Source organism: Corvus cornix, chromosome 4A (assembly GCF_000738735.6).
Source record: "Corvus cornix cornix isolate S_Up_H32 chromosome 4A, ASM73873v5, whole genome shotgun sequence".
Taxonomy (NCBI): domain Eukaryota; kingdom Metazoa; phylum Chordata; class Aves; order Passeriformes; family Corvidae; genus Corvus; species Corvus cornix.
In genome coordinates this window covers 11,202,781-11,226,777 of record NC_047058.1, presented here as the reverse complement: position 1 = coordinate 11,226,777, position 23,997 = coordinate 11,202,781, and the positions used below count along the sequence as shown (strand labels likewise).

Genomic DNA, 23,997 nt, shown 5'->3' with positions numbered 1-23,997 from the left:
TAAAATGGGTAAAAATTTCTTTAGGTACAACTGTGCATGTAAGATATTCCATGTCAGGCAGTTGTCCTTCTGAGAGCTATGGCTCTGTCTCTCACAGCAGATTACTCTGCAAGAAGCCACTCATAAAGTTCTCCAAATAAGTGATTTTCTCTTTTATAGGTAAACATGAAAATAAGTGGTTTTGCAAATATCCAGCAGGAGACTTGTACAAACGTTAGAGCATCCAACTGCTTTAATACAGCACCATTTAAAAGAATTCAGTTTTACCAAGCTGAGTGCAAACAGCATTGCCAGATCCTCACCTCCAGTGATGCTGGAGGAAAATACAGCTTTTAAAACATAAACATTGGAAACTAAGGGATAATATTTGTGCATCCATGAAGAATGCAAATGTTAACACAGTTTTTATGTGAAGCATAAAGACAAGCATATAACTTAAATATTGCTCTTTATGTGAAAATAAGCAATTCTGTGTGTGATTTCTTTCTAGCTGTCTTAAAATAAAGTCATTGTTTCTCCTCTGAAAAGTTTTTAAAACAAAAATGATAAAATTTAATCCCTGCAAATGGGCTGTAATTGCAAATTTTAGCAAAACTTGTGAGGAGGACCTAAGTATGGAATTCTCTCTGGGATCTTTTACAGTCTCAAAAGTAAGAACTCGTTTCCAATGCTGTTTGTTATATGAATGGCTAAATCCTATGGAATAAAATCCTTTCTGTATCCATATTTTCTAAGCTGAAAGACCTTGACAGAAAATGGTAAATTTATAACCTTACAGAAACTATTATTTAGGGTGTAGTGATGTGAGACAGCCAGTGCAATAAATGTTACTAAAGTTGTAAAAATAAGTAAGAAAGTTGTGTGCATTAAAAATGTACAGCAATGGAGAATATTTCCTAAACTTCTTAGTGATGCTCCATTTATCTAATTTTGGGCACTACTGCAAAAGGTATATCTGCTGCAAAGTCCTGTACATCCTCATATCTATTCAGAATTTACCATGATCTCCTGGAAAGGAACAACAGAGTCACTATTTAAGGATCTGAGCATAATAAAACTTACACTGAGGTGAAAAGAATCAGTTTTTCTAGTTCTACGGATGAAAGGAAGTGAAGCATTATCTTATTGAGTTAAAAGGCAGTACATGTAAACCATTTAAATTGCCACTATGCCAACCACAAAAGCTCTGTCTTTAGATCATGATATCAGTATCCAATTCCTACAGTAATTCTTCAGGCAATCACTGTTCTCAGAAAATCCTTCCCTTATTTTGTAAAGAGTCATGAGTCTGGAAGCTGATTTTTTTTTCCCTTTAGCTGAAGAAATGGGAACTGGAAACAAATACTTCATTCACTGTTGTTCCAGGCAAGAGCATGAGTGCTTATTGCTATAATCACAGCTAAGAAGAGACTGAAAAAGATGAAGGAATCTCTTTAGATCTGGTAAACTTTATATCCTCAATTAGATTTTGACTTCTCTAACTTTGTTTACATGCAAAAGAAATTCTGTTTTTCTTTACTTTTTATTAATTTCATAATGAAGGGAAAAATCTCTTTTCAAATAAGAGATTTTTAAATTATTAACCAAACATCATACTATATTTACTTAGTTAATTGGATACCTACTTGTATTAGCATCTTTTCTATATTAGATTGCTTTACAGTGTTAAAAGCAAGGCAAAATAAGCTTTGAAAAACCTATTCTTAAATTGATAACTGCAGGGTCTCTAGTGAAACTCTCCAGGTTCTTCTGGCTTACACTTGATTTGCTTTAATAAGGGTTATGGGGAATGAAAAACTATTGAAACCGCATTTTAAAAAGCCTGGCAACAGGCAGGTAGAAAAGACTTAGAATTACTATTTTTCATTACTGAGGGCCCCTCAGGACTGCACTGGAAAGAATCCTGTCTGCCCCAGATAAGAGTCTCCCAGCAGTTTAATGTGCCAATCAGTTGCGCTCAGCAGCCCGGAATCATCATATTGCAGCTATTGAATAGTTCCAGACCATATGCTCAGAAGGATGGGAAATGTGGTGTGTGTCACACTTCCAAAGAATGATGATGAAGAGCATTAATATGCTGATGAAGAAGGAAAAGAAAAAAAGAGAGAGAGAAATCTTGAAGAAGCAAACCCACCTGTGTTACCGAGCCTGACAGATATGCTGTACTAACTCTTCTATTTCATATATAATTATAAGTTTGAGTTACCAGGAGGCCTACATTACACTGAATTACTTGGTATCTTCCTTTCTCCTCCTCTGCCAAAATGTTCTCTCTTTTGAGTTTTAGACAGAAAAGAGTTAAATCAGTATCCAAATATCAACAAAAGATGCAGTGAGCGTTTTATCCAGCTGGCAGCTGGAAATTATTTGTGTGCATTTGGGGTCTAATTACTGTACAACAACTGAGTGATGGACCAAGTATGGCTCCATTCATATTAAATAACACACTGGGAGCTTGAAGGAGGAATGATAACAAGGGTTCTGAGAAAATGGGAGAGCAGTAAGAAAATGCATTTTCATATAGATTTTATCCTTTCTAAAACTGTCACAGTGACATAATCACATAATATATGGATAGTGGATGGGCAAACAAAAAACAGGTCACAAGGAGCTGATCTTGTAGCCAGCTTTTTCTGGGTGCCTAACGGTGGTCTTTAATGTGCAAAACTGTAGAGCAAATTAGGAGTTGGTATAAGCAGATGAAATTCCAGCAACTTCTATATTTACCACAGACAATCTTCACATCTCCCCAATTTTTTATAAATTCTACTAGCATGTATACAGGAGGAGCAGAAATGCAATATGGGAAGAATTCCAGATTAGTTGTTTAAAACAACAGAACAAAACATCAAGGAATGGCCGTGCAAATGAGATCTCTCTATCAATAAAAACAAACATGCCCTTTGAGGAAACAGGGAATTCTAAGTAACCCAGAAGATAATTTTTAGTTGAAGCTAGCCATACCAATGCCTTAAAGATATGTATGTATTCAATGATCTTCTCTGATATCATTGCAGCAATAATTTTTCATAACATAGATATAGATGCACTAAATTTGCCAGGATTGTGAGGTATAATGGCTGGTACAGTGTGCTTTTCTAAAGAGCACTGAAATCAAATTCACAGATTCAGACAGCTTTTAAGAACTGAGTTGTCTGCAGGCTGAATAGATGTCTTAGTTTGGGAGGATGCTCTCATTTTCCTTTGTCACTGTAACAAAAGTCACTGATTAACAATGCATTCAATTGTTATGAGATAAATTACAGGATTTTTCACATTTATTCTTTTTTATGTCATCCTTTTGGCTTTCTGATTACTCATGAATTTTCCTTAGTATTCTTCTCTATTCCCAAATAAAAATTAATGTTATATATTTTGTTTCAGTTCATATGAAGTTAAGTTCCAGCCTAGTGGAACTAAATGAATATTGGCTCTGATTGTGTAGAGAAGAGTACAGATTATAATTTTTTAAATATAACATCTTAATATGAGGCAGATTCTTTCAAAGTATGGTTTATGATTATTAGGGTTGGTTATGGTTCATAAAGAAGATGCCCAATTGCCGATTTGGGATCAAAACTTGCACCAAAAGCCTACAAAAGAATAAACTTAATGTGTTTTGGCTTTGGTTTTCTTGCTCTTCTGAACTGTGCTTGTACTGGTCAAGAAAGACAGTCGAGTGTGGCCATTCTGTTCCTTAAGATTTACAGTACTGTTGGTAGACCTTACTTAACTTCAGTGATCAGCTAGATGTGGGTTTGTTTTTGTGGATTTTATGTACAGCATAACTGTTCTGTATTACACTGAGGACGTTGTTGCCATTGGTGTCACTGAGGAAATATTTTGTCTTTCCCACTTCATGTTTTCCTCAGTTTATGATAATATATTCTCAATTTGTATGGGGTGAAGGTGTCAACAATTATGAGTGACAGGTATGGAAATCAAGCAACAGAGTATTCTACTTTAGACAGTTAAAAAAACCCATGAAAAAGTAGCTTTTGTGCCTTTAACTTATTCTGCAGTATTTACTTTTCTACTCAATTCCTTGCTTTCAGTTCTTTTCAGGTTTCCAAACTGAAGTTTACTCTTGCATTCTCTCTGCTGTACTAGCAAATTCCCATTTCAAACCAGTGAACAAACCAACTTACTAATTTCTAAATGGTTGTGTGTCTCCTGTAGGTCTATGTGATGGACTCACCTGCCTTTCATGACCTATACTTTCCAACATCTTTCCATCTCATCAGGTACCTCTCAGAGATGTGAAATACCTAGTTTGAAAAAATCAGATGTTTCATGACTCAACATATGTTTGTTTTTCTTGCCAGAGCTGGTACATATGAATGTGAAATTTCAGGGTGCAGTTCTCAGAATCTCTTCACCATGATGGTGAACCCACTGTGTCATTTTGAGGTTGCAGCTTGCTACTTGGTGCTCACTTCTGCAGAATCAGTTTGGTTTGACAGAGAGTGATATTATGTCAAAATGCCTGGACTTCAATCTGTGTTTGACCATGTAACTTGTAGTAAATTTTCTTACCTTCCTTGACACTTGTTCATTGCAATCAAACAAAATCTTGCCTTTATCTGGAGCAAACATAAATATTATATTTGCTGTAGTTAGTTCTTTAAGACAGAAAAGTATGAAGCTGGTTAACAATAAGTGGAAGCTATGCAGGTACCTTGTGTGCTGAAAGCTTTTTCGGGAGAAACTATTAAATGCACTGAATTCCACATCTGATCAATATAAAAAGTAGTCTGGCTGTTGCTGGACCTGGCAAACATTTTCATCAGATTTGGCTTCAATCTGTAGTGAGCCATGTTTACAGAACTAATTTCTAAGTGCTTCTCTTATCAAAGGAAATTTTTATTCTTTTTGATAAAAAATTACTATCTCCTGAACTGCATTATTTAAAATTGAAATAGAAAGCTATTTTCTTTCAGCTCCTTTGAAAACTCCCTAAGAACCTTTCCTTGAATAAAATATATTCTCTTTGATTCGAACAGGCCTGCTTTCCGCACTTAATGAAGTATCACTGTAACACTACAGGTTTTAATTCTTTTTCCATTATCACCTTAACTCTAATTCTACCAGAGCTTCCTATGTGACTGATTCCTTTGTTCAGAATGTGGCTTCCTCTCAAACAAAGAAGCTGAAGCAGAATTTTTGAATTTATGGCACACTTTTTAAAAAACCAGCTGCATCGCATAGCCCCAGGTAACAGCTACTGAGCAGGGATGCAGGTACCAGACACACACAGAGCCACGTGTGGGATCCCTTAGGGGTTACATTTGTGCCTTCCTGTTCAGCTGAGCCAGAGCTGTCACTAAATTCTGGGGCCAAGAATAGCAGAAGGACCTCCATATCCCCTCTGAGTTACAGAGCAGCTCGTTGTGTTCACCCTGTGCACTGCACAGCTGCAGGAATGGCAGACATGGGGCTGCAGATGTAAGGCAGAGAAACAGCAGTTCAAGGGACCAGCTCTGCTCCAATCAAAATTTCCAGATGTCACTGCTTGTTCCCTTTTGGTTCAAAATCAATCTGTTTGAATCTTAAAATTGCAGCATTCTGCCTTCCTTGCCCCTCAGCTCCTATTCCTTGCTGCCCGTATCTCATTGCAGTAGTCCATCTTCAGAGCGCTTGCTCTCACTTTTGACTTTACAGGGAATGTGGCCTGGCAAAAGACCAGTCATGCCTTTCTGCCATTTCCTCCTTCAGCTTTATTTCATCAGAGTCAGAAGTAAGTGTGATTATAGTAAGTGCAATTATTGATATATTTTCTTCATTTTGAGATTGGACGATCTAATTTGGCAGCTTTTGAAGTGTGTTGCCTAGCTCAGATGGGAAACATTTTGTAGAAGTGATGAGGTTTGTGTTTGAATGTGCGGATGAAGTAACAAATAAATGAACAAAATTCAAACTGTTCTCATTTCTAGGTGGTTCATTATTTAGCCAGAGAATTGAAAGACTGCATATTAGAGCTTTATTTTGTTTGTTTTGATGTTACTCTGTGTCAGTCTAGGTTAGGGTTACTTTGTGAGTGTGAAATGCAACATTAAAAGACATTGGTGGACTATATTGCAAATTTTTTTCTTCATAAAAAGAGTAGCAAGTGGGGTCATTCCTCTGTTTACTTAGTTCTGATATTGTATGACTTTTTACATTTTCTTCCTTCATGTACATGGGAAGGATTGTGGCCAACACAGTGACCAGAACATTAGTGTTCAGTGGTATGGGTTCCACAATCATTCTGATTTGGAATGAGGACTATCAAAGCAGCAGTTTAGTTCCTGAACAGAATTACCTATTTGTCCACTGAGTTATGTAACTCCGGTGTTTTAGTTACACCGGAGCTTTCTGTAATGTTGTGCTTATTCTTTATTCTTTTGAATACAGAGTCATATCGATTTAGATAAAATTTTGGAGGAAAACAAGGCTTCAGGGAGAGATCACTGTGATATGCATCAACAGAGTGCTAAATATATGGAAGTTTTTTGCAAGATGCAGTGAAAAGCTGCACTGTTGCCTACTCTTCTCCTCCAAGTTCTAGCTGCTTACATGCTTTCTTCCTTCAGGAGATAAGCAGGATACTTTTGCTTAGTCTGAGCTGCTCATTCTCTTAAATAATTTGATCAGTGCTGAATCAAACTGCATGCTAGGGGTTCACAAGTTCTGCATCCCATTGCCAGCATTTCAGCCATTTTTTCAGCTCCTTGACCAAGAGACAGGCAGGTGTTTGCAATGTCTGGCAAAGCGGATAATGGAATGGGCCTCCTTAGACTCTGCAAAACTGCTGTGTGAAATGTTAATGGTATTGTGTGGCACAGCTTGTGCATGTGGGCAGAAGGGGGAGTGCAGGCATTATCAAAGATAAATTTGTTTTAGCATATTTGGTATTGTTTCAAAAACATTTATCCCTCACAAATAAGTTGCATATGGATGAAGTTCTGTTGTGCTGTTGATGGTTTATATCATGGTGTACATATTTCTTCACTCTGCTCAACACTACACCTGATAGAAGTGTATTAAGCAAAGTGACTTTGTTCTTTCTTCTTAGAGAGATACATAGACTATGATAGAGGTTATTTGTTTCTAGGTAACATTGTGTTTGTATGTTTGATATGAAAGTCAGTGTGAATAGATGTGCTCCATTCTTGGAACAAAAAGTAAAGAGATTTGTCTCCCCAAGCTGAGATTGAGTTCCTCAGTCCTGGAGCATCCTGAGAGTACTTTGATGGGAGATGTTTAACCCTAAAGAAGATCCCATGGAGTAAGAGGAGCAAACTCATCACTAGGCTTCATCTTTATGGCCATCAAATGCCCTGAGTCCAAGCCATCAGGCACTGATAGTAAGGACTGTGTGGAACTTCAGGGTTAGCTGAATATCTGTGAGAAACAACTTTAGATGGAAAAGTCTTTGTTTCTCTGCATCAGTGTTATTGAGGAAGGACAGGTGACATTTTGGACAGCTGGAGTGTAAAAGCTATGGTAACAGAAGTTTTATTTTGACCAAATCACCAATGGGTGAAATGAAGTTGTTCAATTAATCTTTCATAATTTGGTCTGTGCTTAATTTGGTGTCCCTCGTGTTGTCTGCTGACATCAGAAATGGATCATTCTGTTACATGTGCATTCACCACTGTGCCACAATCTGTGTACGTAGACATGCACACCCTTAAGTAATCTGGTGTGCTAGTTTTGTTTGGTTATATTTGGGATTATTAGTTTGGTTTTAATGCTTTTAGTGAGGGCTTGGGGTTTTTTTCCCCACAGATTCTGACCTATGGATTTTTTTTTTTTTTTTTTTTAAACAGGAGTAACGATGATGCAAACAGTTAGGATTGCCTTGTTTAATAGAAGATGCCTATTGTATAGCAGCTTAGTCAGATTAATTCAGTCCAACCGCCAGCTGAAAGGACAAGCTTTAATTAACATATCTCAGGTTCTGCTGAAGAGGAGAAACAAATGAGGGTCAGCAAAATTTCTTTACAGTTCAAAAATTTTAAAACATTATTATCTGCCTTGAAATTATTAAGTATCCTGTTATGCATTTACCCTGAAGTGGATTTGTAAACATGCTTTGTATAACTTATGTAAATACTATGACATGATAAAATGTGATTTCAAAGATAAACTTGGTCTTAAATGTTCCTAGTTTAGGTAACCTTAGCCAGACAAACCCTGTCTTTCAGGTAATGTCACTCTTTTGATGAAGCTCAAGGCAGAGCTGTAGGAGGAGAGCTGTAGGTAGGAACATAATATGTATGAAATGATCAAATACATAGCTTACACTATAAAATATAAAGCTATATAAAATATAGCTTACACTATAAAACAGTGTAAAACCCAAATGGTATTTTTAAGTCCTCTTGCTCTGGGATTTCTGAATGTAATTCCCTACGTTCTCACCAAGATAAAAATATGGTCTGTGGATTACTCTAATTAAGCAATATTAGATACAGTTTAAATCTATTTTGCAGATATGTTTAATTTTAATAAATATCACCATTCAGTTTCCAGATATGTTTTGTGTCTAGAATCTAATAAATCTAGCTTGCTGAGCTTGTTGGAGGGTTCAGCAGCCTGGTAATTTTCCATTCTGTGTCCTGGGTTTTTTGTAAGTTCTGTTTTTGAAATATTTAAGTAGCAGGCTAGAGGAGATAAAGGCCAAATATTGAAAAGCTGTAGAGCATTGAGATAACATTCAGTAAAAATGGCCAAGATACCATCATTTAGATGCCCCACTGCAGCAAGAAATATTTTTTATTTCAGTATAATACTGACATTTTTGTTATGAACATTTACTCTTTCTTTTGGAAAGGCTCAGTATATAGCATGGTTTTTTTAGGCTGCTTGAACATGGGCAGGCCAATTAGCAATGATTGCTAAACCAGGACACCTGTGGCTGACTTCAGCCTCTAGAATTGAATTGCTTCAGGCTGGGCACAAGTGAGGCAGAGCTGCTGGGGGGAGCAGCTGGTGGGGATGAGTCAACATCCACCCTAGGAGTGCCTCAGGAATGTTGTTTCCTGCTGGCTCTGGGCTGGGCCCAGTGCCCATCTGTGGCTGGAGAACATCCAGCGTGCTCCTGCAGCTTCACCCAGGGAGGGTTCAGCTCTCCTGCCCGGAGTCTGCCCTCGGGATAATGACACTGGCGGAGCTGGGGAAACTGGGAGGTCCCAAACCTGGCTTGAGCTCTTTGTTCCTACCCCAGCCAGAAGGCTTCTGCTCCAAAGAGTGTAAAATTGAACCCTTTTTGGCTTCTGTGACAGACATTGCATGAGGACAGAGAAAACTGATTTTTACAGGGTTTAGCTCCTGGAGTTTAGGTTTTGTAATAATTAGTTTTCTGGTTTGTTTTATGGAATTTCTATTTCCATTTAAAATAGGAGCAAGAGGTATTTTGGGGGCACTTTCCTGTGATGGCTTTGCTTCTAAGGTTAAGAGCCATATTAGAGATGTAGGACAATTAGCATGGGAATGAACTTGAGATAGTGGATTTGAGTCAACAATTGAGCAAATATAATGGAGGAAAAAAATTACTGTGTGTTCTTCTTGCCTGTATTTAAAATGTTGAGTACAGAAATACATCACATGTGTGTGTGTTTTCCTGCTCAGTATTCTTTTTCCAAGGCACTATAATCTGAATGGGTCAGCATATTTAAGCTTTTAGCTAATATAGTTTAAATTTTGACATTTAAGTTACCACTGATCCAGATGCCAAAACCTTACACTGACCTTCCCCTGAGTGAATCAAAACATTTAGTGTGACTCAAGATAACACTTAGAAATGTAGAAATAGTGTAATTTGCTATAACATATTTCTGTATGGAATCAAAAACTTTCACCTGCCATCTGGTGGAAAAAAAATGAAAAGCTACAATATGTGAATCTCCTAACTAAAGATTACACCTGTTTTCTACTTGCTAGTAGTATAGAAATGTGCAGTTCTAGTTCTGTACAGAGGAGATTTTACACTTATGTGCCTGACTTCTTTCCTGTGTATGTATGCTACAAGAATAAGAAGGTTTTGGTCCTTTTTTTCTTCCATATCAATAGGGTAAAAGACTAATTGGGTTTACCATTTCTTCATATTTGCTTGAATATAAACCATCTACCCTTCATGGTCAGAGCATGCAAGTAGGAAATAAAACAAGGCAGATATGATAGGAAAACATAAAAATGTATTGATTAAACCCTCTGGGAGCTTTGGTTCTACAGTAATATTCAATCACATGTCACCTGAAGTACACTAAATAAGTTCTAAAAGTTTTTAATATTCCATATCACCAAATAAATCACAGAAGAAATCACTGGCTGCAGCAGTTCTCTCTTAATCAGGAATATCACTATAATGAGGGCTATATTCTTTCATTAGAATTATAGTTTTGAAAATAGGGTAGGAAAAAGTTCTTAACTTTGCTCTTAGGAGAAAAATTTCACTTAAGACTGGGAAGTTTGTACTGCTGCCTACGTGTAGTTAAGTTTTAAGTATGCCTTTTGGTAAGAAACAAGTAGCTGCCAGCTTTTAATTGTGACAGTCCCGCAGCGGGGTCGACAGTGTTGTGTGCATTTGAGCTGGGTTCTCTTTGGGTACTTGTGCTAGTAAACGTTCCAGTTAAGGAAGCAATTCTACTTTCATGCTGGACAAGAGAAAACAAGCAATAAAGCAGTGAGATTAACTTTCATGTTTTTACTTGAATCTGTAGCTCTGACAACTTTGAGAATAAAACTCCTTTACTACAAACTGACTGAGGAAATAGAGTCCGAATATCTAAGAGATAACAAATGTGAATCAACACAAATTTTTTTCACCCATTTCAGTATGCCAGCCTCTTCATAGTCTAAAGTAACTACAGTGGCAGAATTTAATTAGGGTTTATCCATAATCGGGAGTAATAAGCAATGTTGAATTTATGGTGGGTCAACTACCCACATTAATTTGTTACGTGGAAAAATCTGAAGCTGATTAGTTTTAAAGGCTTTCCTTTTGGGCACTAGAGTGTCCATGTGGGAGCTCAGTAGAAATACCAAATACATGCTAGATACACAATATACTCAATAGTCTTCTGAAGAAAAAAAAATCTACCTATGAGCTTTTGGCCTTCAGAACATATTTATACAGAGCTATTCCATGTCCTCTGAGAGATGGAAATGTCCACAGTCTATATTGAGCTGAATACTTGTGTAAAGATTTTATTCTTTAAGGTTTTGGTATAGTTCTAGGCAATATTAAAAAGTTTGAGAGTTTTACCTGCCCCTTAGGTTTTGTTCTAGTACAAAGGGGATTCATTTTGGAGGATATAATAGGTCTTAAGCTTGTCAGTCTGCACTATTTATTAAACCATTAAACTGTTTTCAAGTTGTTTAATAAATAAATGATGACATTTTAAAATGTCATCAGGAGTCAATGAAATCTTCCAGACTCAGAAATTATGTAAGCTGTAAACATGCTTGGTTCTGATTTGTCCAAAATAGAAGTAAGGTGCCTGTGCACCTTTTGAAGATGCAGGTTAATGATCCAGGATTAGCCCTAGTTACATTTTGTGTAGCTTAATTTTTCTTGCACTGTAATTCATTATTTCAAATAACCTCACATCAGTCATTGCAAACACCATTAACAGGAAAAAAAATCAACAAAAAAACCCCCTAAGCCAGCAAAGACGAGTGATAGGAAATGTAACACCAGGTTAATTCAGCAGATTTAGAGAGGCAAATAATGCCTGAGCTTGGAAATGGATTTGTCTTTGTATCACTCCCAAAACAATGAGAAATTAATGGAAATGGAAGTTTGTAGAATACATTCTTCTCCTCCTTCAACCTATTACAGTCTGCAACGTTGATGCAGTAAATTACTGATCTAAATGTTTGGCTTTTCCAAAGATCACTACCTTTTACCTGAAAGGGATTATTCATCTAATTTTAATTTGATTGTCTTTAGTCATCAGGATCACTTCATATTGCAAGTTATCTGTACTGTATAACAGTTTCTTGTTTGCAATGAGCTTGCGTATTTAGGAAAGGTTTCATGGAGACTTGCTGCTGTTTAAAATGTTGTTACCACTTCTGTTCCTTCTCCAGGCCCATTAAATAGCCATTAATTTGTAACATTGTTTCACAGCTGATATCTTGCAATGTATTTTTCTCATTAAATATAGTATAAAAATGAAACATTGGAATGCTATAATGCCTTTTTCACTCTTTTGTTGTCTGTCTGAGCATGTTGGTGTTGTGCATTTAAATAATTAATTTTCTTTTTCAAGACCTAGTGATGATATTCTTTGCAGCTGATATTTCTATGTGAAAATTCAATTATTTTTGTAGCTCTGAAAGGTGTGGGGTGCATAATAACTTTGGTAATTAACCCGGTGTTTGGCAGTATATTGAAAGTGGTGTTTAAGGATTACAATTCAATTGCTTTTTGTTGCAGTCTGTGTTTGCAGTCTTACAGCTGACTGGCATTTTTTTGTTTGGTTAGTTATTGTTTTGCTAGGGGTCCTGAAGAATCTTAAATATAGTGCCAGTCTTCCATAACTGAAAAACAAGAGTTTGGTATAGTCCTAGTTTTGCTAAAATAATTAATGAATGTGCAGGGCGTAAATGCTAAATAGCATAATTATAATATTAAATAAATATTTAGTACAGGAAATGGCACAAAAAACTAGGTTTGACCTACCTTCATGCAGTTACCTGCTAGATCTGAGAGCAAAAATGATTAAATATGGCATTGAGGGATTTATTAACTAAAACTATATGGTCTGTGAGTGAAGGGGAATATTAGAAGCAGCTGCTGTTTCAAATAAGTATCAGGTACAAAAATATGTTTGGGGAACTGTGGATAAGTGTAAAATATAAGAAAATTGACTGAAATCCAGTTAGGTAATGAGATTGACATTTCCTCATGGCACACTGAGGAAATCAGGGAAAATCCACAGGCCTACTACTGAAATCAGGGAAAATCCACAGGCCTCGTTGTCTAAATAAGGAGCAGTACTTCCTTTGGATGTACAATAGTAGGATCTTCATAAAGCCAGTAGTCTGGTAATTCCTGAAATGTCTTATGATTTTAATGGAAAATTGTGAATGCCCTTGAATGGTCACTATACCTAATTTTTGTGGTCAGACTGTTCCTGTTAACTGAAATAAGCCATGCCATAGTGGTACCTTCTCAATTACCTGGAAAAGGTGCTTTCCTTCCTATCCCTAATCCCAAAGATGCTCTACCCCACCTGTTCTCAAACACTTAAGAAAAATCCTAGTCCAGAAGCACCACAGTTTCTTTTCTGTTGATAGATCTCTGCTGTTCATCGGACAACACTCTCAGGCACCTGGTGTAATTCTTCAGCCATTGATGATGGCTATGAAGAACATGCAGAATGTGCCTAAATATTCTTGTTTCTCCTGAATTTTGTAATATGAACTAATTTTTGTAAGAAGCAACTGATGTTCACCTTGGAAGTGAATGTCAAACTAGGAGTGCAAACATTCTCTCCAACTCCTTGTAGATCAGGCTTTCAGTAGGATGTGTTTTATTTCACCCATTCTTCAACATTAGGTTAAACTGCAGAGATCTTAGCTGATGTATAATGTGGATTTGATAGTGTAGTGATCTGTAATTCCTGCATATTTATGTTGGAATCTTTGCAAAAGAGAGCAAGAGAAGCTTGATCGTTCTGCTGAGTTGCGTGCAAGACAGTTAATGGCTAAACAAACACTTTACTTCTAAGTCTGTTCTTACCTTTTTCCAGATATAAAGTCCATAGATGTTCCAAAGTGTCAGCTTTCTAGGAGGAAAAGAGAACTTTTTACCTTAATAACCCCTGAATCTTTAGAAAACTCTTCGGAGAAACATTTACAATACTCTTCATTCACAGAAATTAATGACCTAGCACTCCAATTCTCAATGGTGCTCCTGGGCACAGGAAAGCATTTATGTATTTACTTTCACATTAATGTAGGATAAGTCATTTTCAGCCTCACTGGGACAGTCTAAATACTCCTTATTTTATTAGAAAATGACTATTCTCAACATGTCAGGGAACATGTAACTGACAGTTATAGATAGCACATATATCACCTTCAGTGAGGGAATAGCAAACGTAATTATAAACATGGTATAAAAAATGAAAATTATGTCAGAAATAATACTTGTTTACATTCCCTAGATGTTTGCTATTATACTCTGTTTGACAGCTTGGCATTTTCTTATATTTACTTCTGAAATACAATTTTGTTTTTCCTAAAAAAAATAGTTTTCTTTTTAATTTCCCTTTTTTTTTCGTTTTTTGGGGGATGGAGGGTGGAATGGTATGGGTTATTAGGGAGCTTATGTAGGAGCTAGAGAAGCAGATATGGCCATGTAAAAGCAGTTATAAAACAGTTCAAAATATAAAGAAATGGCAGATATTTCTTATTTGAATGAATAAGACAGATTCAATTACAAAAATTATAAATGGAATTAATATCTATGGCTTCAGCAGAAAAAAAGCAACACAAAGCATAGAAAGTGGAAGCCAGTACCTTAAAAAGTACTTTTATTCAATATTTTCAGAACTTATTAAAGGCAAAAATGGCGCCTAATACTTCCAATAATAACACATGCTGTGACTGGTGACTTACCTGAATGCTCTTATTTGTTTTGCTCTCAAATAAGTGAGCATTACTGAAGAATTTTTTTTTTCCTTTTTACTGAGGAAAATAGAACAAACAGAAGCTTGTGATTTTCCCACTGGAATCTTAGTTCAAGAAGATCAGTGTGGTTTACAAGATACTAAACTTGTTTCAGCAGATATTTTTCCCCCATAACTGTTCAGGTAAAGGTAAAGGTTACTACAAGTTCATGTTTAGGAGCCTCACACAAACAAGACCCCCTACATCCTTATGAGATAGATCTACTTTATTTCTTTCATGTTCCAAGCTGTGAAGTTGGAACCAGGGTATAATTGTTTTGCTGAGGACAATAAAGAGCCAGGAGGAGCCAGGCTCGGAACATAGTTCAGGTGAACAATTAAGATCAGTGATCACCTTTCCAGAGCCTGTGGCCAGAGTTTCACACCAGGGCTATGGGCTCTACTTACCTCCCTGAGCAATAGGACAGATGTTCAGGACACAAGTTGCCTTAGCAGTTGGGCTGTGCGGGAGAAATGCAATTTCATTGTTATTCCTACAGTGTTGTGAGAGGACCTTCCATTTGCTATTGTCAGATGAAGGCATTTCTCTACCTCTGAAATAAAATGGTCAAAGGATATTTGAAATGAGCCAGTTATATGCAATTTATTAGTGCAAGCCAAAACTGCCTTTCCCTAATTTGTCTTTTTCCTTGGACATGAACCTATAGCCTATGCAGATTCCAACTTGCTTACAATTCAGGTAACTTCTAAAATGGAAGAATAAGCCTCTTAACAAGACTGAATTTGCTATTGTGCAAGTTGCAAGCTGAACAAACAGAGATTGGGCAAATTTCTGTTCATTCATGTGCCTCTTTTAAAAAACAAATACCAGTTTAATATAAATGGAAATGAGGGCAATGTTAGTGTGGACGTAAATCTTGATCTATTGTAACCTGATAATGAAAGCCATACTGTTCAGAGTCTAGATAAATGAAATAAAGTCATAGGGTGCTTTGGGTTTTTTTAATAAGCATAAGAATCATCACTTTTAACTTAGATTTGTCTCCTTTTATTTGCTCACTGTGATTTTGGACAAAGGCATTATTTATGGAAAACCAGTTATTTGTCTCAAAAGAAAAGCACATCACCCTATTATACATGATGTGTAGTTGTTTCTGGTAAAAGGTAAAAATAATGTGGCAAGATATTTAAAAAGAAAGTTTCCTGGCTGACTTCATAAACTTTAATATTTATATAACCTTTAAGCAGTCAAGAGACTATGCCTAATGACAGTCAACTAACAGCTTGACCTTTATTGAATGGAAGAATGGTAGCACACTTACAGGAGTTTCATTTCAACAGCAACCTAATGTTGAATTTCTTTGGGCTATTAATGTACAGTGAGCACACTGAAATTCATCTGGAGCCTGGAAATGTATTATTTCCGTTAAATAAGTCCTGCACAACTAAAGAATAGAGGATTTAAAAAGCAATCACCTTCAGATTTGGTAATTCTATTTTGATGATCTTGTTACAAATTAAATGTGAAATATCTCAACTTCTAAAAATATTAGAAGGGGTACATATGCAAATTGGATATTACCATATCCCAAATCTTTATGTTAATCAGCAGTTCAGTAATTTGTATGTGTATGCAAAGCCTAAACACTGTGTTATTTTTTCCCTGAGTTTTATAGAGGAATTAATCATACTGTCATAGCGGTTTGAAATAATTATAAAAGTGAGCTTGAAAGATTAAGATTAAACACTCTCAAAACACTTAACTGAGATGTTTTCCTCAAACATACAGTAGAAGGACAAATAATACTGGAATGTCACTGCATCCTTTTGTGATGATTTAGAACATAGTAAAGCAATTATTTCCAGTAGGAGGTTAGTTTTAAATAGCTACTGCTAATTCAGGACAGTAGGACATAGACACACATCAAGATCTCTTAGTTTACTTGATCAAAATGTCAAGAATGTGGTTGTGAGGTGCAAGGAGACAGTTACAGGAACCGTTTGCTCAGTTTGGTTTGGTGGTTGGTTATTTTGGTCTTGTTTGTGTTGCTTTTTTGCACACGGTTTGAGAGAAAGTCTCTGAAGTTACAGAGAAAGGTCTAAAGTATGTGAGAAGTCCTTATTTAATATTCTTGGTCAAGATGACATGGGCACATCCCCTGGGAACACAAAGACCTGTAAAGTATTTCCGTATGTTTGGATGCAATGTCAGAGTAAATTAATGAAAATGAAATATTGCAGGAATGCTGATGCAGCTGTGCTGTTCAGAACAGAAAATTCAGCCTTGTTACACAGACTCCTCGAGTGTTGTTCAAGTCTTCCTGGGCATGGTTACAACAGAACAGTACAGAGCAGGTCAAGCCCTTTGCAGTGAAAGCCTAAATAATCTGAAACTCTCCACTTTGGAGGGAAGGAAAGCTGAGAACACTATAGAATAGAGGTCTACAAAACTGCAGAGGAGTTTGGTAAGCTGAATACAGAACAGCTGTTGATTCCAGTAATAGAAGAACTCCAGACACTCAACGATGCCAGTAAGAGAACAGCATAAAGCAGATGGGGGGGACACAAGGGATAGATTGCATTAGTGACTCTGGCACCAGGAACTTGGTGCTCCAGGAGGCTGTGGAGGCAGACAGCATCAGCAAGTTCAAAAACCAAGCTCAGTTTGTGGACTGGATTCCAGGGATTATTCCTGTTGGTCCTTTTCTGTTCTTGGTATCCAAGACAGACTCCTGGGCCAGGTAGACAAATGCTCTGACTCAGAGCATTTTTTACTCTTGCATATTCCTTTAGTGTGACAATGAAGATAAAGAAGAGGTTTCTTGCCATCTAGAAGAACTTAATTTAAAATAATGCTCATAGTAAGTCTCCATTAAGTCACTGAAAAAAATACTTCAGCTGATTTATAAAAGAACTGTTAGAAAACTAATTTTTGAATGGACAGTACTTTTCAGTCTTGAGGCTGGTAACTATTCAAAAGGAAACTGATCTCTCTTGAATTTAACTGACTGGAGTACCTTTATAATACATCACACATTCTCTAGTTTTCATTTTGGGGAATAAAATGTCACCAAGAAGCCATAATCACATAATCTTCTGAAATCGTGGATTTCCAAGAGAATAAGCCTCTTATGTAAGTAGGGACCCTTAGGAATGGAACATTGCCATCTATTTACTGCTGTGACTTCTGCTGAGAAGCACATCCACAGCCTCCAAGTAAGCGTATTCCTGGTTCTGGAGGTCGTGTGGGGAATTTTGGCTAAGCCACCTACCAGTCATTTTGGAATTGTATCTGCAGGTGCCTCAAGCCTCTTGCTCTCACTGAGAAACAGGAGAAGCTAAACATCAGCAGTAGGTTGCCTGCTGAAAGTACAGCAGTCTGCTGAAACAAGCTGAATGTACAGTGTTTCTGCTTCTTTCTTTAATTCCAAAACTGCTTTCCCAGGTTGCATTTGGCTTTCACATAAATTAAATCTTAGCAGAGAGCCCTTTGAGCAGCCTGCAGGAAAGGTATCACTACGTGACCTGAAATGGGCCTAACTTGGCTTCAGAAAGATGCTCTGACACTTTAACATGAAGAACTTTAACAAAGTTAATGCTTCAAATTATTGTTTTATTGCATCATGTCATGCTACTGCCTTCCTATAGTTTAAAATATTTAATAAATCAGAAGGCCAGGACAAAAGAATACACATTGCTTTTGCAATTGACCTTTCCTTACTTTGGCTTGCACCTCTAGGCCTCAAACATATAACTAATGTGCACAGTTTAAATGTATATACTGAAGAAGTTCAGAATTTAAATTACTGTAAAAGTAGCTTACTGTTTTTTCACACCTTAGTTTAACTTGGGTATCTTTAATTTATAGGGTTTTCAATTCATGGCTATATTAATACCTACAGTACCTTGAATCAGCCTTTGAAGACTCATCAACAACTGTAATTGTAGTCCAAGATTAAAATCCCATGTTTCCCTGTAGGGAAATGCAGCTAGAGCTCCTTAAACTTTCTCCATTGCCTGGAGGATAACTGGTCACATATTTCTGATGCAGTCCTTCCCTACCTGTGGACCTGAACATATCTGTTGCTTGCCATACTCTTTATTGCAGAGATGAGATCTGAGTCCTGGAGTCAAGCACTTGGCTTTACTCCTCCTCAATATGCTTATTTAAATGAACCAGAGGTTAGTTCATTTTAAAGGCATGAAGAAGAATTATTAAGGAGCTGATTAAGTCAATTACGCTGCTTAGGGAATCCTTTTTGCTGTGTTGTTGTTAGCCAGGAACCTTAATAGAACAATTAGGATTAATTAAAATCAGCCTGATTGATTAGGATGTATAAACCTGCATGTGAGCTGTAGTTGTGTGGTTGTGTTTGTGCAGTCTGTGAAGGGGAGGCAGTGGATGCTGAGGTTTGTGTTTCTGCAATTATCTGTATGCAGATAGGAGCCGTTTGCTTTGAAGGGGCAGTTGGTTTTGACAGGGATGATTCCACGTCAGGGAATTAAATTTTCTGCATCTCCCTATTGGGATTAACAGGACATGAGACTGAACAAAGAAACAGCAAATGGATTTTGCTGTATATATGTGTAAAATGACATGGGGGTAGGGAATCAATCCTGATTTTGCCTGTCATTTAAACTCACCATGATCACTTGGGGCCAAGGAGCAATGATGGCTTCGTGGCAATGGAAGGTGAGGGAAAAAGGCACTAAAATGAGGCTTTTATGCTGCCTCTGGGGAGAGCCTCTCTGCCAGTGGACGTTAGCTCCCAAGTCAGGTGGCTGAGTTGCCATCAGAAATCAGTTTCTGCATGCAGCATGACCATCTGACTGTGCTTGTGTCTTCAGGATGTTATTAAATGGATGATGTCCAAGAAAATTTGAACACTTCTGTAATGGCTGTTTTAAACTGTGCCAATACCACAGTTAATAGATTCAGCCATATGCTCACACAACCTTGGGATCATAACCTTTTCCACTGTCATACAGTTTGTATGCAGACACATGATGGTAAAGAATGCCATGGGAATGGTCACATGGCTTTTCATCTTCTGGGGAAGGTAGAAAGGTGTTAAGTCCCTTGCTCTTTCAGTGACCAAGATCTCTCTTCATTTAAAGCATGGCTCGGCTCTCACCTGCTTTTCATACATTGATTCATTTTGATTACTTCTGAAAACTTGTTATAGCTGATGTTTTGTCTCTTTGAAATAGCTTTCTTCTAAAAGGAAACTGATCTACTGTGAAAAAGCTTATCTGAGGAATGCACCTTAAAGCTTCCTTTGTTTTACTGCCAGTGAACATAAGTAGCTCCACTATTTGTTCTATATCTTTATCCAAGATTTTTTCAGACCTTTCCTATGTAGGAAAACATACAGAGTCTTCTGTAGACATCAGCAAGGTTTTACTCAGCAACAGCACTTGTTTTTCTAAGCAGTTAAATCCTAGATGAGCATTATCAGTCAAAATTTCTTTCTTCAGGTGCTTCAAAAGTAGTTAGTTATCAATGATCTAGAAAATTAACTAATCTTTCAAAACAGTATTTATAAGCATCTCTTCATTTGCTACATTCCTCAACTAGTGCATATCAAGGTAAGTGTGCTATCTCAGCTCTTATTGTTCCACATACTGGTAAGATCCATTTCCAAGAATGCTTCTTCCATCTTATTAAGGAATATCTTCAAATATTATCTCAGATGTCAGTCAAAAAGGGAATCAGCTTTTCACATTACTATTTGAAAATATTAAGGTTCTTTACTTTTATCTCATGCTGTTAGGAAATACCAGAGGAATCCCTGTTTTCAATAAATAGCATTTAGCAAAATTTGGTGTTTAACTAAATAGCATATTATCCTGTGATATGTACTGTCTGAAGTTATCTATGTAGTCCTGGGGTGTCTCTTAATCTGCAGAGTTTCTGCTGTTAAAGAGTGTGATAGGTAAGGAGAAAGAGATAAGGGGGAGATAATGGTGTCACTGAAAAAAAATCTCATACTCTTTAATCCTGATAAAAATATTTATTTCAGGGGCTAATACCCAATAAGACTCAGTAAGTAAGGCTATCCTAGTTCCATAATCTAAGAAGGCAAAAGTAATCATCCACAAGATTAATTTTTTTTTCCTAAATAATATTGGAGTAAATCTTAGTAGAATCCTCACAACATCAAGATATTAAGCAGATACTGGATGCCATCTACTTTTTTTCTGCTCTCTCAAATCTAATGCTATTCTGAGAAGTTCCTGTATATTGTCATGAGATGCCTGAAAAGTCATAAATCCCTTTCAGGGGTTGTAATTGTGGTCATCTCTGGCAGTAAGTAACCCTTATTGGGTCTTTCTAAACTTTAATAAATCCAAAAAATGGGGGGAAAAAAAAAAAAAAGCTTAAGAAACCACATGTATGTGGTATCCCACTCCCAGTTTTCATTACTAATGCAGAAAAAGATTATAGAAAGCTTTGGTACTTATTTCCCTAAATTTTTTAAAGTCTTTTGTAGAAGCTACCTGTCATTTTCAGGACTTTATTTAATCTTAAACAACCCCATCCAGTGTTTACAATAAATTATATCTGCCCTTTAAAGCTGAAGTATTAATAAGTACAAATTTACATAATATAATACAAATCAATAACTTAAAATTCCCTGTTTTCACCAACAGGTGGTGGTGCTAGCTGGTTCTTTATCTGTTGCTTCTTCAAACTTCAGAGCAACTAACCATAAAAACATCTGCATATTTCTAGCATAGAAAAATTGACCATAGGTAATTCGAGGTGCTTGGAGCCAGGGTACTGTGGCTGCAGGAGGAAATGCAGACCCTGTGAAAGGATGGGCAGTGTTACAGTGCTGGAGTAAGATACAGAAACACTCTTCAGTCTCTCTCTTTAGACTGCTTAGAAAATAAGCTCCCTCTGGTTTTAGTTGGTGTTGCAATGTCTTCCATTGAAGAAACAATCTTCTGAAAATGCTGCCATGTCACCTGGGCTCTCCCCTGGTTACCAGTTGCTGGTTTATGAGGTGGGAGTAGCAGGATTTGTGTGTGCACAAAGTGAATGCTTGAATTCCAAGAACAAGACAATGGTCTATGAATTGATAAAAGGCTGTGATAGAGAGGGCTCTTTTTTCAGGCAGTGAACAAAAGTACAGAGGGAAATGGGGGTCACATCTGAAGTTAAACACAAGTGCATCACTCAAAGATGATGAGATTCACACATACAAAAAAATGAACATTACAGTAGGTAAGTTACAATGAAAAAACATTGGAGTTAAAAGCATACGTGGCATGTTGAGCACAGGAGGAAATGAGTAAGAGAAACATTGTTCCTCCCTTGAATTCCCCCTTTGATGGGAGCTTAGTTTATCGTTGCTAGAAAAAGTGTTTATTTGGCCAGGATGCACTCTGAAGTCGGTAATATCACAAGCAGACAGTCTGATGGGTGCCACTTGGACTTAGCTGTAGGCCTTGTATTATAATAAGCAGTTTCAGCAAGCCATGAGTTCCTCTAAAAGAACAATTAAAAGTTGACATACTTCAAATGAACTCAAAAACAAATTAAAACATGCCTATAGCAAGGACCGTGTTTTTAATTTTGTATAACCTTCATTAGAGCCTATGATAATGTGACACAAGAATTCTTGATGCTAAATAAAGCATCAAGAGTATGAGTACCACTGTGTTCATCATCTGATTGCTTTCTTAGTTGTGGTGGTTTTTTTCCTCTTTTTTTCCTTCTGTTGTCTTTTCCCTGTATCTCTGGCCTATTTGCTTCCCTGTTTTTTCTGTGGTCTGCTCTCACTGCAAGGAATAAGACAACTCATGACTGGCAGCCAGCAGCTTGCAGTGAGAATTCTCATTTGTCACATTCTGTTGCCAGCTGCCAAGTGAGATATGCAAAACCTTGTTTCAGAAAGTTCCAGTATTGTCAGGTTCTCTTGGCTGCTAATGTCTTTCATTATAGTATTTTGGAAGGGAAAAAACCTTAGGTAAAATATTTGAGCTTCTCTGGTTTTCCTTTGGAAGAAAGAAGAAAAGGAAAAAAAAAAAAAGGGAGGAGAGAAAAGATGGAATTTTATTAAAGTTGCAATTTTAAAAACCCCTATTTTTAGCAGTTATATGGGTAGGTAACAAGTTTTCAGTATGCATATAAACTCTGTAATTGCTGAGGTTCAAACATGCAATTCTCAATGCCAAAGTATCTGACAACTTGAGCTCATGCCTGGCTACTCTGAGCTGAGTTTATAGACGCACTTGCTGGATATATTCCAGCTTTTCATTCTATCACCTTTTCTAACGGCTTCTCTTGTACCTGAAACTGGACTTAAAGACTCACCAGCTTTAAACATTTTTTAGCTTGTCTATCCTTCCATACTGATTTTGATTTTTGTCTGGTTCTGAATGTCAAGGAGTTTTTTTTATGGCTTCAGCTTTCTCAAAGATTATTTCCTACCTTTAACACCAACTGTTGCTCTTTTCTAAGTGTTTCTAGATGAGTGCTGTGTGCATTTGTACTGCCTGTCTGATAGGATGTCCTTAAGTAACTGTGTCGTGTCCTTAAGTAACCATGATGCCACCAGCAAGTGCAACTCCACTTAAGCTTTTTCAGTGTTGGCGTGGTCCATTTCATAATCCACTTGGAAGCATCCTAAAGTTTCACTCATTTTGCTTTGCTCTGGAGTGATTCCTGATATCACTCTGTTAATCAGAACTACCTGCTCCTCAAAACTAACCAGTAAATTGAGCTGACAATAATGATAGTAAGGCATCAGCTGTTAAAAGTTCTAATGATAAGTAAAAATTGAGTTCCCTTTAATTCCTCTTTTTGTCAGTAAACTGAGCTTTAAAAGAGTTATCAAAGAAAGATTTCCAGTAGTTGTTAAATCACTACAATCTCTGGATGCAATCCCTGGCTAAACCCTCACCAGATGACCTTCTGACAACCCCCTAATTTCACCCAAGTGTTGTTAACGTAACAGCATTAAAATAATCTGTTGCTATGCCTGTATTTCAGTGATGTAATTCAAGATGGGACATTATCTACAAATTCTAGAGGAAAAAGCATCTGTTAAAGAGAATTTGCAACACTGAAAGTTAGAATTGAGCATTAATGGTTGAGAAGATGGCAATCTAGGAGCAGTTGATGGCTTGAAGTGTACAAATCCTGGAGTACAGTATCAGCTAAAGAGAAGAGAAATATGGGGTCCTGACAGCGCTTCTGTGGCTTTAAGCATTGATAAGGAGCAATGCATTGAACCAACTTAGATAATATGGCAGCTCTGTAATGTAGCTTAGAAAGGATAATATTTAACAGCTAAAATTTAACAGCTAAAGGATGATTTTTCTCACGGGCAGTTAAGTAGAAAAATCTCACTTTATAAAG

At 36.9% G+C, this 23,997-nt stretch overlaps 1 protein-coding gene across 2 annotated transcripts in view; it reads left to right on the top strand.

Moving 5' to 3' along the window:
- Positions 1-23,997, top strand: part of TENM1 (teneurin transmembrane protein 1) — a 761,089-nt gene that overhangs the window by 174,096 nt on the left and 562,996 nt on the right. Inside the window, exon 1 of one of the 2 annotated variants that reach the window (XM_019290822.3) lies at positions 1,394-1,442. The exons of the other annotated variant lie outside the window; for it this stretch is intronic. The gene's annotated coding sequence lies outside the window, so the exon portion shown is untranslated. Of the gene's footprint in view, positions 1-1,393; positions 1,443-23,997 lie in introns of those variants that run through there. 2 annotated transcript variants of the gene reach the window in all.